The following is a 16,678-nucleotide window of genomic DNA, read 5'->3' as shown; positions in this document are numbered from 1 at the left end:
TTGCACCTGCCTCTGATATTTTCTACATCACGCCTTTTAGTTTTGTGATGACACAGCTAAATAGGCATAGTCTAAACTCAGATAAAGGGCCCAGAATTTACAAGCAACAGAGTATGTATTTCATTTAAATAACATTGCAAAACGTGCAATTTAAACCCTAATAAATTGGTTCCTCTTTTGTCTTTTAATTAGAACAGTTAATACAACAACATGTGGTTATTGTCTCAAGAAGCTTGACATCCAATATTGGTGGATGAATGTTGTTGCTGAATGTTGATTCTGAGCCAGGCATTCACTGACCGTTCTCATCGTGCATTTTAAACCAGCATATCAGACACAATTATAGTTCATATTTGCAAAATTATAACATGGTTTAAGTCAGAGAAATCACCTGAATTTGTTGATTCTGGAAGCAAAATAACCGTGGCAGTCGTAAGACAGCGTGACCCTGACCCTTGATGTAACTGTCAACTTTATACACTGGGTCAGGTTTCATAGTTTTGATGATTTCATAGAGCTGTGGTTTCGTCGCTCGTGAAGGAAAGGTAATGTTTCTCCGTTGCAGCCAAGTAACCATGTCTCCTTAACGGTTATTAGAGGTTGGAGTCTTGCTTTCTGGATCCTGCACACTATGATACGGTGCATTGTCCATGACAATGAGAGACTTGGTAGACAAAGTAGGGACTAATTTATCTTTCACCCACTCCAGAAATACATTGCCGTTCATTTCTGTGTGGTAGTCCCTGTTGTCTTTGGCCTTGGCTCTAAAGACGAGGTCGCAGTCTGGGAGAAAACCCTGACTAGCAGAACCAGCATGGAGAACTATATATGAGTCTTTCACCCTTTCCCATTGGTAACTTTCTACAAGACTCCTTACAGTCACCACTGGGTACCCACTGACTGCTGGCTGTGGGTAACGCATTTACCCATGTCTCATCTAAGAAGACGGGCTCATATCCTTCTTCACGTTTCTGCTTGATGGTACGAAGGTAATGATTTCGGAGACGAACAATGTCAGCCCGTTGACACAACACAGCCCTATTTTCTCCAGTTATCTTTTTTGTATTTGTAACCAAATGTATGAAACAGCTGCCATAGTTTGTACTTTGTAACACGTAAATCATGGTCCATTTCAAGGTGTTTCTTCAAAATTCTTAGGGACAGGTACTTATTTTCTGAGTGCAGTTTAACAATTGACTTGATCCCTCTGAAAACTGTCTAATTGATCAACCTTGCGTGGTTTTGACATGTTCCCTACCTCCTTGGCCTGACTATTTGTATCTCGTCGACTAACAACATTTTTGAGTTTCTGAGGGGACATACAAAGAACTTTTGAAGCTCGTTTCAAGAATTTATTAATTGCATAAAAAGGCTTTGCTCTTTCTGCTTCACTTCTAAAGAAATCATACACATTCAACATCAACTGTTTAACATCTGCTGAGTAGCGCATCTTGTCATTGAATGAACACGGTCACTGTGTCGCACGTGTAGACCGTGCTTACGCTGTGCCTTCCACGATTGGTCCCCCCTACGTGTCATGTACACATTTCTATACAAAATTACATGATAGTTTCTTAAAGAACTTCATCCGTCATGGGTCTTACAATAAACAAACTTTAGATTTTGCTGGGTACAGGGTATTCATGGTCAAGTACCGTATTGATGTTTCATACACTTTTCTGTATTTCGAGTTATTTTGCAATTCATCGTTCTCATTTGGAGTCAAACGGACTGCAGTTTGTTTATGTTGTCACGCCGCACGTAGTATTATAGAACACCTCCTTGACATACTTCCAAAAGCAATCTGTTGGTGAAACTGGAAGACAACGATTATATGTGTATTATATTAGTAAATGTATTAAATACTGGACAAAATTAATCTCTATGAACACTGAACGTCTACCGAAGCAAACGTATTTAATGATGTATAAATTAGATGAAGCTGGCCGTATATCCTCGGCAACATATACAAAAAACATTCTTTTCAAGTATGGATGTGGCTACGCCTGGATAATTCAAGATGTTGGAGATCCGCAAGAATTCATTTCACAATTCAAACAACGTATCGTTGACTGTGGTCAACAACGTTGGATTGAAAATCTATCTCAAAAATCAAAACTTAAAACATATTTAACTTTCAAATCGGTATTAACAATAGAAATGTACCTTCAGGGGGTAAACAAGAAGATCTATAAAGAAACCCTTACAAGATTCCGATGCAGCTGCCATAAACTTATGATCGAAACTGGACGTCATACCAATATAGAAGAAAACATAGGATTTTGCCCACAATGTCAAAAATTGGACTTCAACTACATTGAAAATGAATATCATTTCCTTCTTATTTGTACTTCATATTCAACATTACGTTTACATTTTATTGATACATATTTTTACACTAATCGATCATATGAAAAAATTGTAAATCTTATGTCTTCTAAATGTAAATACACTATTACACAACTTGCTAAATATATCTACCACGCTTTTAGAATACGCGAGTCACTCACAATTCACTGATATATTATTTATGTATGATATTCCTTTCATGTATTTATGCATACACTATATTGATATAATGTATGTTCTATGGGCCTATGGCCTGAAACTTGGAGGAAATAAACTCTACTCTACTAAAAGCAATCTGACGACGCGAGGCGTGCGTGCCGTGCTGCATTCAGTAATACGTGGACGTTGATAGGTAACTGGGCCACGTAAGAACTCTTTAAATGTTCTGTAATGTTGTTATCCTCGTTCTGGTTAAATCTCTGATTGCACTGTCATGACTGTTACAAATCAGGAGTACGTTTACACAATGATTCAATTCCGCTGCGTAGATCAGTGATGACTTCGGCTCATGTGTTTATTCAAATTATATCAAATAGTGATGTTCACAAAATGGTGACTGTATTTTGACATACCATTGACACTCATCACATACATGTGATACTGTACACTTGGGGTTGAATATGAATAGGGAAATGTTCCGTAGTCCATATCCGAAGTTCGCCACGTCTCACCCTTTATCAAAACGAAACCAGGAAGTCGGCAGGTGTAATGATGCAGTACACTTGTTATTTACAAGGGTTGTCGACTTTGTATTTTCAAACTGGCTTAGTCTAAAGTCTCATCTTGCTCATGTGTTCAAGGAAAGAGAGTCGGGGCGATCTCCAGTTACCCTGTTGGGTTATTTACACATAACCCTGAACATGAAGATCTTGATTACTTTTGTAAACATTGCTACAAGTCTTCCACAGTTGTCTCCCTTGCGTGCATACCTTGACTGCAATCAGCCAATATGATTATAGGCAATGTAAAAACAGCTATGTGAACAAGACTGTTGCATGTTGGTTAATATTATCTATTACCAGGGTCTTTTGACATAATTTTAACCACTCAGTACAAATGTTATGAGATGTACAATAATATACAGTAAACTACGGTTATAACGAACACGCTGATAACGAACAGACCGATATAACGAACTTATTTTTTAGTCCGGGCCATTTGTTGTATGTGTGCTGTTTATGTGCTTATAACGAACTAGGATTATAACGAACTTAAATTAGTGGTCCCTTTGAGTTCGTTGTAATCGTAGTTTACTGTAACAATGTCTACAACAGGCTTTGTAAGGGATCTATATGCAAATCAAAGTGTATTGCTCCTGCTCTTGCATGTGTATGTACCCGTTGATCACGAGTGAACGAGAGGATATTGTAGTAAAGACTGAAATTGATTAATTGAAGACGTTTAAAAAGACTTATTATATAACAATATATAAATATAAATGTTTCTGGTACGCGTTTGTTACAAGACACATTGTTCCAACAGGGATATATGACACATTATGTGACACATTAAGCTTTCATTTATGCCCAGCTGAACGTTATGTTAGGTGCATTGAGGTGAAATGGGGTTTAACGTCGCGTCCAAGATTATTGCACTTATATAGCGACGTGCATGTACGTGTGTGTGTTTTTGTGGCTGCTTGTGGTAGTCCGGACTGATGCCGATTTATAGTGCTGCTCACTGAGATACCATGCCGCAGTTTAACATGAATACCCCACTCAGTACACTGACACAGTACACTGACTCCGAGCCGACCAGTCCTTGTTTTAGCCCCTTAATGCAGAGCGCCAGACAGGGTAACAACAAGTACCATCTTTTAACGTCTTTTGGTATGACGCGGTCGGGGATCGAACCCCGGACCTTCCGCTCTCCGGGCGGATGCTCTACCACTAGACCACGGAGGCGGTCCGTTATGTTAGGGAACTATGTCAAGCAACAATCACGTATGGCCAGGCCATGTAAAGGAATAGTCGAATGTGCCTATATTGCTACCAGGAACACCTAGCCTTATTCAAAGCAACTTGCAATATCCAAGCAACGATTAATTTAACAAGGCGTTTTTTTTGTCAAGATAACCTAAATAGTGATTGCTGCTATGCCTAAGGTACATAATGTGTCACACATGTTATAAATCATTGCCGGCAAAATACATTTAAACTTTTCATCGTACACACAGGTATTGCGTTCTTAATTTCTCGAGTATGAAATCGTTTTGCTATTTGTCTATAATACTGTTACTTGATCTGTCTGGGTGTCCACGCCTCGTTATCTCGAATGTCCATGATATCTTGACGTTACAACATTGTCCTGCTAAATTCGAGATTCATCGGTATGTGGTAAATTATCCCCCACAATGACAATTAGTTGTTTCTTAACGCGAATAAATAATAATAACATAATTTGGAAACAAGATAATAATATCTGCATGTAAAATAACTAACAAACCTTCAAATCTCCTGTATGTGTTCCATGTTTTCATTTTAGGAAATGGACTGGACGACGATCAGGAAGACTATGATAAGGCCTAACAACAAAAGGTTTAACAACAGACCAACCAAATCATTCGTTTATAAGAGAACACTCAAATTGATTTCTAAGCAGCACATTATTGCAGGGATACACTTAAGAGCACAATATTGCATTGTAGTGCCAAATAATGATACTTAGAATGAGCTGCGTACATGTGCATGGCAAACTGCGACACTGCTTCCGTCACATTAGCCCCCATTACGACCCATGTTAAAAAACATGTCCTCGGAACCCCAGTGCTCGTTGCAAGAGATGAAATAATGAGTGAGTGAGGATGGTTTTACGCCGCTTTTAACAATATTCCAGCAATACCACGACGGGGGACACCAGAAATGGGCTTCACACATTGTACCGATGTCGGGAATCGAACCCGGGTTTTCGGCGTGACGAGCGAACGCTTTAACCACTAGGCTACCCGACCGCCCCAAGAGGTTAAATAACTGAATTTGATGGACGGGCTCTGATCTGTCTGATTGCATGTATTGCTGTCCTTTCAGTTTCGCTATTTATTGTCAGTCTCGGTGCTGTTAACGTCGTACAGGACTGGTCCGTCGACATTGACATCTCTACACACCCCTGACGTATGCGAGCTATAATTCCTCTGAGTCATAATGTCCTGTACTAAGATGAGGTCACCGTCAGGAACCTTATGCGCTGATGAAGTGTGCGCAATATCATCAGCCAAATCTTCTTTAAATGATTATTTCCACACTCTCCGCCTGCTTCAATGTTTTTTTATACTCATTTTGCATGGCTATTGCGCACACGATAAAAGGCCGTTCCTTTCCTATTTGACTTGCATGGAAACTGTACACCAATAGCGTTTGTAGTCACTTTAACTTTTCGATTCTCTTTAGAGAGCATAAAGTTTACATCTGGATGCCAAAAGGAAATTCGGTTGGTCACGCCTCCTTGGAGATGAGCAGCGGGAAATATGTCAGCTGGTGGCCACGTGGAGGTAAAAAAGGGAAATCCAAATGCAGGATAGGTAAGAAGTCTTCCACAACCAACTCCAGCCTTAAGGAAGATATTCGCGAGATGGAACGTGAGCCGACTCATACATTTACTATACCGGAGGAAACATTAAATGAAGAAGAAATGAAGAAAAATTGGGACAGTTGGTTTACTAGCGGTCATTACAGTCTTTTCGGTTCAAATTGTTGCTGGGTTGTCTACAAGATCCTGCGTGCAGGTGGGGCACCAGCCAGTGCAACCATATTATGGAGACCAGAGACCCTGCGTCGATACTTGGCTACTTACCCTGGCGGTTCATGGCCAATTCCACTTTTTTTAAATTTACCTTTTTCCGATATGTTTCAAGAGTTTTGTTCATTATAATCTACATGTACATGCTCACACGCTCTTTTATGTAGCTATTATGATTTTTACAGAAAACCTTGTCATTTGTTATCTCTAACGATGGTAGGTTTTAACACGTCTGCGTGAATCACCTCATTTCGAAACTCTATGTGGGGACACAGGTGGCCCAGTCGTCTTAGGCGCCGCAATTCGCTGTGCAGAGTTGTGTACCTTGGGCATACCAGAAACTTATGATTGTGGGTTCGAATCCTGGTTCTCCCCAATTATGTTTCTAGGTTTAATGTCAGCACCATACCCGTGCTCGTGGGTTTCACCGAAGTGGCAAACGTCTGAGACCTGCATCACTTCGGGCTTTCCTCCCACATTAAGCTGACACGACGTGATATAACTGGAATATGTTTTAAAAGCGGCGTTAAACCCAACTCACTCACTCACGAAACTCAAGGCACCCTTATTAAGAGACTGATAAGAGCTTTCTCACATAGTTTTTTTGTTTTCGTCTGAATTAAGAACCCTACATCTTTATTTCTATTCATTTGGTGAGAGTTACAATACTATGGCACTTTGATGATTATGACTGAATGAAGAGACCAACGTTTTCATATTTTTGTTCTGTTTAGGCAGGGTATTTTTAGTGCTCGCAGGAAAATATTGTCATGCGGTAGAAGTGAAAGTTTTAGGCTAATTTGTGGTGATTGTCAGTGGTAGTAAATAAGTGAGGCACTCGAAAAATGTTGTGAACAGTTTTCAGTGTTACTGTAGAATTAAACACTCAAAGAACACGACAGTGTTGATGGATTGCGTTTCGGGATGGGAACAGATGTTTCTAGAAGTCTGATTGTGTGACTTTATGATTTTATTCTTCGTATGCTTGTTACATATCGCAGCTACAGCTTATTTGTGACCCAAAGAGTTTTCGTGATTGTATAGCTCAATCTGTGTTTCATGATAATGGATTGATTATTCATTGATGTTGTGTGGTCAAATATTAATTTCACAAGGTAGTTCTGTACAAACTTATTTCTGGGTTAACCTTTATGTTTTAATTTGGAAATCATGTAATAAAGTCAATTTCATAATGCTGTCAGAACGTTTTCTTGATGTTCTTTTCAGTAATACAACTGTTGTAGCACTTCGTAGAAGCTATGACATATACCTAGCAAGCCCATATGGAATATTGCGCTCAATTTCAAAATGATGCCAAGAATGAAATTCTAAGAACGGATTTATTTCTGTAAGTAACCTGGTACAAAAGTGTGTAGCCAGGTGCAGCTTTAGATCATATAGTTTAAAGAAAACGTTGGGTTGAAATTGGATATATTGTTAGATTCAGTTGGATGAGTTTTGTTGATGCGACGGTGATGTATTTTGTCATTGCCTCGTAAAGTATTAATGACGTTTCTGGACAATTGTCTTGGTATATTTTCTTGGTATTCATGAACATATATAGTCACATTGTACAATGGAATAGTAACAACTCTAAGGTTTATATCGAAGTTTAAAATAATAGACAACAGAGACATGTTACAAAATTACGAAATTCGTACACTTTGTAGAGATGAGTCAATGGTTACTTTCCTCCGTTACAATATGATTGATTGATTATTTGTTGTTTAAAACGCACCCAGTAATATTCCAGCGGTCTGTAAATAATCGAGTCTGGACCAGACAATCCAGTGATTCACACCATGAACTTCGATCCACCCCCTTTGGATACGATGACATGCATCAACCAAGTCAGCGAGCCTGACCACCCGATCCCCTTAGTCGCCTCTTACGATAAGCATAGTCTCTTTTACGGCAAGCTGGGTTGCTGAATACCTGGTCCCCAGTTACAACGGAAGAAGAGTAACATTTACCTTTGCATACGAATAAAATAAATAAAAGAAAGATTAAGGAATAAGAGATGACAAAAAGACCAGACTTTCACGAAAGCGGTGTATTTACAAGTAGGAAAGGCATGTATGTATGTATGCTATATGCATGAGTAATTTCCATTTGTAACAGCCTAAGTCGAGGACTATACGTACATGTTCTACGCATAGTCCTCGGTTTAAGCTGTTACAAATGGAAACGTACATGTTCTAGACCCGTGAAGATTCCGGGGTAGAATCAGGTGGTCGGGTGGTCAGGCTCGCTGACTTGGTTGATACATGTCATCGATCCCAATTGCGTGGATCGATGCTCATGATGACAATCACTGGATTGTCTGGTCAAGACTCGATTATTTACAGAACGCCGTCATATAGCTGGAATACTGCCGAGTGCTGCGTTAAACAACAAACGAACGAAAACGAACAAACGAACATGTTCTAACTTTATAAAGATTATATTTGACTGTTATTAGAAGATTAAGAACGTCATTTCGGTTTTTTTTTAATATCAAAACGACATTTCGTTAGTGTTCATTGAAAAATATTTTCCCATATTCCCATTTCCAATGAAACAGTTGTTTCCATTTACTATCCTGTGTCTTTTTATCATGCATTAAATACAAGCGACAAATCCCTTTCCATATTCATAAGAAATCTCTGCCCTGAAGAGGCAAGCATAGTCGCCTTTTAAGGCAAGTATGGGTTGCTGAAGACCTATTCTACCCCGGAATCATCACGGGTCAGTAGTAGTAATAGTAATAGTAGTAGTAGTAGTAGTAGTAGTAGTAGTAGCGGGGTAGTATTAAGTTGTTACCCTGCCTCCTCACAAAGGACTCATCATTAGGCTTAAAATACAATTCTACGAATGGTCGATGTTTGACCAATCTGGGTCTCCAGATATTCACGTTGAATCAGGAGTAACAAGAATATTTGAAGAAAAGAAGACAGATTTGGACAATTTCACACTATCCCCAAAGTTATCAACATAAATCGTCCATGATGAAAACATGTACAACAACGTAATTCGAATCAGTATAAAATGCCATTTCATTGATCACATTATAAGCCATTTTCATAGGGAACATAATACAATTCTACTAATGATGTTTGACCACACTGTCTTAGATATTCACGTTTAACTCCGGAGAAACAAAAATAATTGAAGTAAAGAAGACAAATACCGCTTTGGCTTTTAGCATGGCGTCTGGGGAAATGAATCAGGAATTTACCAAATCATTGTTAGTGTATCTGCTTCGTTATACCGTGGTTATCTCACATGGCCTATTCTCAATACATGTATGGTGGAGGGGACTGGCACATAAAGGCGCTTTATACAACATGTCAGTTGTGACGCAGGTAGAAGCTTATCCACAGTATTGTAACTACAATCAGTGCAGAGGAAAATACCTTATTTGACCTTAAACGACAACTGTCGGAAAACCTCTACTTGACGTTTACCTTGTTTATTGCGTTCACATAAAAGGCCTCGCAGGTAGCGCGGTTCGTGAAATGTAATATGTGGAGGTGACTAACTGAATGAATGCGGAAGTATTTTCGTTTCACAGACAAAACACACAATCTACGACATCAAGTCAGTTTGTGTCCAAAACATCAGAGCATAAACAATCAGGAATATCCCCTGCAACATGTTCCCGAAGGGCGGAGAAGGAAAACTGGCAATAAAATGTATATATTTAAATGGATCACTAAAATTCAATGTTGACAACAGTGGTGGTCAGCCAGTCATTAAAATAAATTTAGTTATAAATCAGATTATAATAATGCATTTGATTCATTATGGAGGCTGTTGCAATTGCAAAAATCGGAACAGGGCCAATTTCATAATTAAAATGAATGTACGGGCTTGTCAATACAATATCTTCAGCAATTGTTTGAATGAAATTTATATGTGTTTCTAACAGAGTATTTGGTTGGCTGTAGTTGATTTCACTCCAGCCATAGCGAAGTCAGCACTGAGTGAAGGCTCTGTCAGTTCATCTGAGCTCTCTGTGTAACCATGCAGAAACGCACACAAAGGCATAAGGTAATGACGTCAACAATGTTCAACAGACAGATTGACATCTATAACACGCACATCTAGCGATCTTACACGTCGGTAATGGACGTCTGTCCAGTATGACAAGAATGTGTTGTGACCCTATGTAAACTGACATTTGTTGTTACCTATGTCGCTGCCAAAGACAGCACGTTATTTCATGTCTCGAGTCTCAGTTAGACTGTATTTATTGTGAAGTCATCACCATCTACTTTGCATTGGGCTATGTAGAACAGCTTTACATGTATTTCATGTCAACTTTATGAACAAAATGCCTGTGATTTGTTACGTGGATGAGCATGTATTACCTGGGGACAGTAAATGCAATAAATCCGAATCACTAAAAACGAAATAAATTACAGTTATAATTTGAGAGATTGTATTGTTAGAATACAGGTAAAGACTATTTCAGCTGAACGGATACGTTTTACATGTACTATGGCGTTTCTGCTTCAATTTTAGACTCGGAGACTTACGTCTCATTAACATCTACCTCCGAGACAAGTGACGAGTTGACCATGGCAGCATGCCGAAAGTAAGATTGAGGTCTTGGTTCTTATTGCAAGAAACGCTATTGTGACGTTTACGTTTATTTCGAAACAGTTAAAGTCATCTTAGAAAAATATATCTGAAAATGTAAAGCTTAAAATAGAGGATTCTAAACGCCTGCTTGATTCTTGGTTATAATAGGTGAGGTGAAATGGGATTATTGCACTTAGATAGCGACGTGCATGCACAGTGTGTGTGTGTGTGTGTGTGTGTGTGTGTGTGTGTGTGTGTGTGTGTGTGTGTGTGTGTGTGTGCGTGCGTGTGTGTGAGCGTGTGGATGTGTGGATGTGTATCTACTTGTAAGTGTACGGACAAATGCCGATCTTATAGTGCCATCCCACTGTTATACCATGCCGCAGTTTAACATGAATACCCCACTCAAACACCAAGCCGACGAATCTTTAAACGTCTTAACGTATGACGCGGCCGGGGATCGAACCCCGAACCTTACGCTCTCCGGGCGGACCCTCTACCAATAGACCACTTGATTGATTACGTGTCATCATACCCTGAAGACGTTGAACGGTGTATATACCATCCATCACTGGTTTGTCTGATCCTGGCCTGACCTGTTTACTTAGGGCAGTCGTTATTTAACTGGAATATTGCTGAATGGGTCGTTAAACACTAAAACGTCTTGACACCTTGACTTTGCGGGTCCAACATTGTTTAAAACATGATTGCAGGCCTTTTTAGCCCTGCATTAGTTGTTGAATTCATGATCAAATTCGGTTATTTCTGTGTTTCAGTTATGTTTTGTTTCAAGGTCCCATGAGGTTTATATATGGATGCCAACAACGTTTTTGAAGATCGGACACGTGTCTCCCAAGTTGAGCGATGTCACTTACATAAGTTGGTGGCCAAGACATAAGAAAGAGCTTAAAGACGGAAAAATTCATCGCGCCACGAATGGAATGGAAACCGCCAATGGCACTGATCTGGATGATGACATTCAGAGTATGGGGTATATAAGACTCTATTGGAGTTTATAAAAAGATGCATTTGACAAATGATAACATATATTAGCCAACTTAACAAAGAGTGTCTTCAGTCGTTGTGGGAGGGGCATCTGCAGCCGAGTGGGGCAGATTTGATCAAACCACATTTACCATCAGTCCCTAAAACTGCAGCAAAGGGGACCACGTGATGCGGCTGTGAAGACTAAAGTTTTGTTCTAGAACTGAACAAATTGCAGCCCCACATTCGAATCCAAAATAGTGATGATCATTATGTAAATGGACCACTGAACATCAGTGGTGATATGCGGTTTTCACGTAAAGAGTTTTACGCCGCTTTTAGCAATATTCAAGCAATATCACTGGGGGACACCAGAAATGAGCTTCACACATTGTACCCATGTCGGGAATCGAACCCGGGTCTTCGGCGTGACGAGCAAACGCTTTAACCACAAGGCTACCCGACTGCCCCTCCTACCGTATAGCATCCACCAATCACCGTATTTTCATTTTCAAAGTGAGTGTCCTGAAAAGGTCCGCGCATCACGTAGCCAAGCGACGGACCAAATTTCGTATATTTCTCTGAATTGTCTGCCATACAACTCAAACTGGCCTTTGATGTTAAACATAAATTGGAAAGCTCAGTTGTAAGCAGCATGCGTCTTTCCAAGAAATTTAAACAGAATGTAAATGATGTAAGATGCAACATGTATTGAAAGTAAATGTTTTATATACCTTTTGAAAACACAATACCAAACATTAAACATACAAAAATCGCATTTCGGGGTTCATGACATTGTTGGTCCTTTTAGTATTAGGTCGGGAAAATCCTGGTTAGACTAGTGATACTTAGGACATGATACAGCCTGTCTCTCTCTGTCTCTGTGTCTCTTTTGCTCTCTGTGACAGATTATTGGGTGTTAAGAAATAAACGTCAAATGCAGTTGTATCTGGTGAATGTGGAAGGTTCATTATAAACATATGCACATGTTAAAGTCTAAAGCTAAGAAGTACGCAGAGTTATAGATATCCAAGAAAATGTAATCATATGACGTTTTTCTTTGACAACAATGGAAAGGAAAAAAGGATCAACGAGTAAGAATTTGATATGGATATCAAACCCAAACACAGATTCTTCCGAAATGTTTGTCGATAATGTAGTCCAAGACTCAAATATATGTTTATACAAAAATGACACTTCATTCGCACTATCTTTTGAAATGAGATTGCATTTTTCTGATTTAGATTCTCATCACGAGCAATGACTCATGCATTAGGAAGACGCATCACAATCACGAATGTAGATTGCGTAAAATGTGTAATTTGTTGTTAATAGAAGGCGAGCGCCACCTTGTTCTCATAAACCCATTTCATCAACGTCACCGTTTCCGTTTGTAAATATCCAGCTCCAATAATGTGCCAATATTCCAAACATCTTTAAGTTTCATGAAAAAAATTCGTCTGTAAACATCAAGGTATCATTGTCAACATTAGCTTCATATAAATTTCACGCAAAAAGAGATAGAAAATGATGTGACGTGATAAACACAATGAGAATGATGTCTGTACATCTACTATCTCACTGATTTGTAGGATAGGTCTGTGGCCTGTCAGTATTCCTAAATAAGGACTTGACTGGAAATATGCCTCAGAGGTTAAAACAAGTTAGGCTTCTAATTTTCTCAGCAGGGCTATTGTTTTGTTATAAGGACATGTTTGGGTTGACTGAGGTGAGGTGTGGTGAAATGGGGTTTAACGTCGCGTCCAAGATTATTGCACTTATATAGCGACGTGCATGCACGTGTATGTATGTTTGTGTGGCTGCTTGTACTAGTCCGGACTGATGCCGATTTATAGCGCTAGCTCACTGAGATACCATGCCGCAGTTTAACATGAATACCCCACTCAGACACAGTATACTGACTCCGAGCCGACCAGTCCTTGTTAAGCCCCTTAATGCCGAGCACCAGACAGGGTAACAATAAGTACTTTTATCGTCTTTTGGTATGACGCGGTCGGGGATCGAACCCCGGACCTTCCGCTCTCCGTGCGGACGCTCTACCACTAGACCACGGAGGCGGTCCTTGGGTTGACTGAATCTGGGTTGACCCCACATCACCTGTAGTGGCTGTCTCGTGATTGCGGTGTGCGAGTCGTGTGTTTTTAACGCACTGAACAATTTTCAAGAACAATGATCAAAAGGCTTTTCAGTTTCCAGAAATATTTAGGTAAAGAGAGTATACATTAGATCTGTAATGTCGCTTGGTTGAATAGTGATGTCGATGCTTATTGTATGCTTTTGTGAATTACATATACAACCAGGAAACAAATACGCATCATCAATGGCGTAGATAAATACTTCATTTAAGAGGCAGTCAAGGAAACTATATGTGATCAGATTAATAGTTGTCGCGTTCAGTATGGATTGCAGCTGTGACATAGATACAACGTGCGATAGTGTCATTTTCCTGGGCGCCCTACATGGCCCTTAGAGTATGAAACAATGCAGTCTGATCATGTTAAACAGTTGTAACGGGCCAGTAACAAACGAATAATGATAAGGTGCCAGTCTCGCTGATATTATCCGCAAGAAGAAGTGTTCCATTACATGTCCGGCGTTAACAACACTCTTCGGATCTGAAGATTTTTCTTACTGTGGCTGCCAGTGTAGCTGTCTGCAGGGATGACATTCGAGTACTTGGGGTAGAGTGAGTGAGTTGGCTTCAACGCCACTTGATATTATATCAGTTAAATAACGACGCGGTGGATGAAAAAGATTCGCACTGACGTAGTTCTTAGACGTTAAACACAATCACTGGTATGGAGCTGACAAACCTAGAAATGATTAGCGTGAAACAGGATTCAAATTCATAGGGTTCTTGCATATCTAATAGACGCACTGCTACGCAGCTACTTGCGACGCCTTTAGACGAGAGGGTCCCCCGTGATAGCATTATGGTCCATTTAGAAAGACCGGTTGACTGAGTGAGTGACTCTAGTTTAACACCACTGATGTTATATGTATATCACAGCAAGCCAGCAATTACACGCATTGCAACCCACCTCAAACATAACAGTCCTTTGGCAAACATCGCAATCCACATACATACTTAACAACCAACAATCCATGTGCAGATGTAATAATCCTTACACACAAGAATCCAAATGGACGTATATAGGTTATTACAAGAGTGTGTGTGGCATACTGATTATATTAAGTGTACTTGAGTGTCAGAATCCTTGTAGTTCCCGAGCAAGAGCGAGGGTAATTCGTGACTGCATACACGGTTGCAAGCTTCATAAAATCCGTTTTTAATCCCTTTGAGCTCCCCTTAAGGAAAACCCACCGATCACGACCGCAGTCTTAGAAAACCAAAATTTTGGAATAACGTTAGCAATCTTCAGCGATGAATTCATTCGTGTGACGCCATTCCGAACTTGCGTCACAAAAAGTTTCGAATGACGTCAACAATGACGTGTGGATGACGTAAACTAAACACTGGCTCGCATGAAGTGATATTTGCCCGAGTGGACATACGATTGTATCAACTGTTTCTGACGCTATGGTTACAAATACAATGCACACTAAACGTTAGGGCGACATTAACACGTAACAGTCTACCTGCACTGATTGCAGTCCACGTGTCCATGTAACAATCAGGATGGTCATCTGGCAATATATGGTCATATGTAGCAATCTATAATATATATCAAGCAATCCTTGTACACAAGCCAAATGATCATCAAGCAATCCATGTGTACTTGTAATAGTAAAAGATTATCGTTTAGCAATCCATGTGCACTTGTACCAATCCAGATGACGTACATCAATCTACGTGCATATTTAGCAATCCAGATGAGCATCTAGCAACCCACGTGTACATGTAACGATCCAAGTGATCAAATAGAAACCGGCGTGTACTTGGAACAATACAGATGATCACCTAGCAATCCACATGCACATGAAACAATCCATATCATCATCTAGCAACTCATCTGCGTATGAAACCTTTACACATTATCATCTAGCAATCCACGTGCACGTGTAGCAATCTAGATGATGATCTAGCAATTGATGTGCACTTGTAACAACCCAGATGATAATCTAGCAATCCACCTGCACACAGGACCATCCAGATGATCACAAAGAAAACAAACTGTAACAATCGAGATATTCACGTACAACCGACATGGGTGCTAAGGTCACAGAGGACTTCAGTACGACTGACCTACTTCTGAGTCGCATCCTGTCCATAAGCCGCCGTGGATTCCCGACACCGTTTGTGCAAAACAACCTTCTGCTGGTGTATCACCCGTGACTTTGTGACATACGTCACAATATAATTTGTCTGGATAACACAAGTCCTCGGCACAAAAGTGTGGCACGAAGTCACAAGGGATGATTAATGGGCACAGTGACAAAAACAGTTATATCTCTTAGACATGTACTATCAAGCAAAAGGGGATGTAGTGTGATCTCAAAAACCTCCTGTGACGGCATCTATACTAGCCACATAATATAAAGAAACTGTGCACGGAGAAAATATAGATATAAGGGCACACCGTCCATATATGAAATATAGGTTTGAACACAGCAATTATTGGAAACATTCAAACGCTCATGCACGTGCCATGCGATATGACGTCATTTATGGGGGGCCTATGGACGTGCAATGTGTTACTGCAGGTGCATCTTGTGCAGCTGTACACAGTTTGTGCAAATCAAAATTCGCTGTCACTTTGGAAAGCATGATCTGTGGTCATTCAAAAATTCAAAACTTCTCAGGCGCAGACACAAGCATGTCACAAGCAAATCATGCCAAGATTGACAGCTGCACAGCGTCATGAAGTCATTGGAATGATCCGAGCGGGAATGAGGCAACAACAGGTGGCAACACATTTCCAATGTCATCGTAACACGATATCGGTATTGGTGAGGCGTTATCAGAACACAAATGACGTTGCCGACCACCCACGTTCAGGACGTCCACGAGTAACGACGCCAAGACAGGACAGATGGATTCGAGTTACAGATCTCCGACACA

At 40.0% G+C, this 16,678-nt stretch overlaps 1 protein-coding gene across 2 annotated transcripts in view; it reads left to right on the top strand.

The window, feature by feature from the left end:
• Positions 1-16,678, top strand: part of LOC124151583 (caspase a-like) — a 43,652-nt gene that overhangs the window by 583 nt on the left and 26,391 nt on the right. The window lies entirely within an intron of this gene.

Source organism: Haliotis rufescens, unplaced genomic scaffold (assembly GCF_023055435.1).
Source record: "Haliotis rufescens isolate VD_foot unplaced genomic scaffold, xgHalRufe1.0.p SCAF_13, whole genome shotgun sequence".
NCBI lineage: Eukaryota > Metazoa > Mollusca > Gastropoda > Lepetellida > Haliotidae > Haliotis > Haliotis rufescens.
Note: the sequence above shows the minus strand (reverse complement) of the source record. Positions and strands in the feature narration are given on the sequence as shown.